Source organism: Bidens hawaiensis, unplaced genomic scaffold, assembly GCF_021521415.1.
Source record: "Bidens hawaiensis isolate Kalapana, Puna unplaced genomic scaffold, B.hawaiensis_p1.1 tig00052429_1, whole genome shotgun sequence".
Lineage (NCBI taxonomy): Eukaryota > Viridiplantae > Streptophyta > Magnoliopsida > Asterales > Asteraceae > Bidens > Bidens hawaiensis.
The window spans coordinates 8,375-12,561 of NW_027499427.1; positions in this window are offsets into that span (position 1 = coordinate 8,375).

Consider the following 4,187-nt stretch of genomic DNA (forward strand, 5'->3'; position numbering starts at 1 on the left):
AGTTTGTTTAAATGTCTATTTGATAACTTGTTTTGGGCTGAACCTTTAAATTGGGCTCGTTTGGCTGGAACCATATGGGTTCTCGACCCACTAAATTGGGAGTATAAAAGGGTTTTGGATTCTATTATTGTCATTATTTCCAATTCACATTAATTTTTCATCTCTCTGGTCGAAAACCCTAATATCTTGGTATCCTAATCAAGTCTGACCGTGTTTTAGCTTATTTGTGTTCGATTACAGGTAAGAGATCTATGGATGATGTGGCATGATACTACTGTGATAATCTTAATAGGCTTGTTTGAGATGAGATGTCAATGATTGTCCGGATCTTTGTTCATTGATTCAGATAATGAACTCGTATCGTGTTGTTTGATCGATTTGATTGAGACCATTGTGGTGGTCTTAAGAGCTTTTTGCAGGTCTCCTGTCCATGGAGTTATCGGTCTTGTTGAAGAAGATAACACATCTTTCGAGGCTGAATTCAAAGAGCCTCTTCTCTGATATGTTGACCGAACACCTTTGGTCAAACCAAGAGTTCTTGGTTGACTTTTGTTGACCGAGATCTCTCATCTTTGACCGAGAACTCTTGTTCTCGGTGGGACTGGACAGAGAACACTTTAACTTTGACCGAAAACTATATCCTATGACAGAAATCTATGTGTGTGGACAGAGAACTACCTATTGGACCGAAATCTATTATAAAATCATCACTATGTTTCATTTATGGTCCTTGTAACTTGTTTCTGTCATAATTGGTCCTCAATGTTTAAAGAATTAAAATCATATCCTTAAACTTATGATTATTATTTAAGGTGTGTAAACTATTGCTAACTTGACTCGTTTGTTGCAGTAATGACTGATTAGGCAACACTAAAGTTCGTTGACACTTACAATATTGTTGGATCCTTGTTTGATCCTCCTTTGGCACGCAAGGAGTTTAAGTGCATGATAGTCGGCCTCAATACTTGAAGGATTTCTCACGCTTTACGAGAAAATCCTGTTATACGCAAGAAAATGATCACGGATTTCTGAAATCATGCTTCTATCAACCAGCGGGGAATAGGTGGAGCTGTTACTATTGACTGCAAGGTTCAGACAAAGCCGGTCGTCATCTTGGAGGCCATTATTCGTGAAGTTTTGTTGTTTGTGGATCAACCTGATTACCCAACGGAATATTCAACCGCTGATGTCACTGAAGTGTTAACAAGAATGGGTTACGAGGAATATTATCCTCCTACAATTAAGAAACTATTCCATCCTTACAGGAGATTTTTGATACACACATTCTTTACTTGTGTGTAGGGACGAAAAGGGGGATCTGATGGGATTAGTCACACCCAAATGTATGCGGTAGTTGCTCTGGTCATGAACTGGAACTACAACTATTCAAAATTCGTGTTCGATGAAATGATGAGTAACTTGAAAGGGAAGAAAAAGGAGATGTTTCTTATATATCCCAAGTTTCTGCAGATAATCTTCGATTCACATTATCCTGATCTTGCAAGATCTTTTGAGACGCTGAATATGAAGTCAATGGGACCCAACTTGTAACATCTTGATTCTGATAAGATTAATAAAACAAGTTTTATTTATTTATTAGTGTGTCGTTTATCAGTTTAGATAATAAACTATGATAGAGTGGGCTTGGACCTTAGAGGATGGAATAAAAGATGGAGTGGGCCTTTGGTCCATGGGCTTGAGGGAGTATAAATACCCTTAAACCCTAATCCTTTCCATTTTATCCATCTCTACACCATAGCCTACACCATCAAAAACACACACAAACACTATTCCTTAACCCGAACCTAGATTCAAGGTTGAAAACCCGAGCTTGTTGGTGCTAGATCGTCGTAAGGAACCGAACAATATCAAGACCAGCTCGTGTTCGTAGAATGACTCGTTTAAGGTGCGTTTATATTTAGAGATCGTTCATATAGGTTCTTGTTGGTTTGGGAAATCATTGATTTGCCTTAGTATGTTAAAAAACGAATCCAAAACTTCCAAACTTACTGAAATTGATTAACATTTAATAGGTTAATTGTTAACCTAAAAGAACCCGTAATATAGACTCATAAATCGCACCCTGTAAACGTGAATGTTAGGCCGATTTGATGATTGGGGTTTGTTAGCGCTGTGAATACGAGTTCATTGATGCCAAAATCATGTAATTTCGTCAAGATTTGGAGGGCTAATCGCAGATCTGAGGATCTGTTGACTATTCATTGTTCATATCAATTTTGACCTTGACCCTGAGTCAAAGTCTGGATAAGAACAGACGAATCCCTGTTGATTCGTTAAGCAGCCATGACGAATGGGACACATTGCATGCTTGGATAACGAATGAACACTTAAGTCGTTACCTATGCATTCGCTAAATAAGATAGCGAATCAGGTCGCTCGTTATATGCCAATTCGTTATGATAAGATGACGAATCAGGAGGATTCTCTACTAGTCAATTCGTTATTATATTATAACGAATCAGCTAATGAAAAATAACGAACTAAGACAGTGAATGAATCTAACGAACCAGCTAATCAGACCAGGAATGATAACGAATTAGAGAACGAATTGAGCTTAATTCGTTATAGAAAATGAGTAGCGAATTTGAAAAAGAATTTAAAATCCTAAGGGAAAATGTGTTAAGACAGTTAATGGAAATAAAATTTTTCCAAGCTGACCTGGCAGCTCGACCCCAGCCAGGGGCTCTGCCCCTTGGACCCTGCTAGGGGCTGCCGCCCCACGACCCCGCTGCCAGGGGCGCTGCCCCCGGACCCCCGTTCGTTGTGGGTAATAACTAAGACTAGAAAGACGATATGAGTAGTAATAGTTAATTGATACATGTAGGGTTTATGTTGGGCGTTCATAGGGAAGACAGCCGTGAACGAGTTTGTGTAACCTAGTGCTTAAGCACCCGACGTTAATACAACGTGTGTTTTGAAGCATAATCGTGTTTGTTCTTCATTTTGTTATTGATTGTCTTGAATCACTCTACGTTATATTCCGCAATAACGTTGGTTGGTTGATATCATATTGCATAGATCCGGTTTCAGGACTTACAGAAAGCTAATTGGAAGCATATGATACCTTACCCACATAAAACCATATATCACTTATGTTGTTGGTTTTGTAAGTCGCTAAATGGAAAAACCAGAAGCTATACACATGCAAGAAGTAAAACACCTTATAAGTTACATTAAAGGAACTATAGACTATGGAATATAATACAAAAAAGGAAACAACAAAGATCTCGTTGGTTATTATGATAGTAGTTATGGAATGGATCCCGGTGATGGCAAAGGAAGTACTAGAATTATATTCTACCACAATAATGCACCTACATCATGGGTAATTCAAAAACAAACAACTGTAGCACTATCTTTTGTAAATCAGAATTTATGGCTATTACATATGCAACTTGTCAAGCACTTTGGCTACAAGGACTACTAAGTGAACTTACTGGACGTGAACAAAGAGAGTAACACTACGTGTTGATAACAACTCAGCAATCTTACTCATGAAGAATTTTGTATTTCATGGAAAATCTACGCACATCAACACACGATACCACTTCATTAGAGAATGCATCGAGAACACAAAAATACAAGTTGAACATGTAAGTGGATAACTTCAAAGAGTTGATATCCTAACACAAGCACCACCAAGGATAAAATTCGTTGAAATGAGAAGCATGCTTGTAATCAAGAACGTGGAAGAATAAATCTAAATTAAGAGGGAGAATGTTAGAAGAAATAATTTAGTTGGAACATTAAGTTTGATTTAATTATGTAAACATATTGTATATTAGCCCTTAACCTAAGTTTAGCAGATAATTCGTTAGTTGTTAACTATATTAAAAGGTTATACAGCCATCCAAGACTATGGTTATAAATAGCCTTGTAAACCTTATTTGTAATTCACGATTTTTATAATCAAAACACAAATTCTCTGTTTATCTTAACCATTTGCTATTAGGTGAATCCTGTTTTGCACAACTCGAGAAAATAAAGCCATTTTCCCTCTCTTTTCTCACTTTCATATCTAAATCTCTCTATCCCTCTCTCTCTCTCTCTCCCCCCCCCCCCTCACTTTCTCGATATCTCTGTTGCGACATGCCAACCACCTGAGCTCCTCCCAACACCACTCTAGGTAAGTATATCCACCTCCATCTCTATCTTTTCTCACTTTC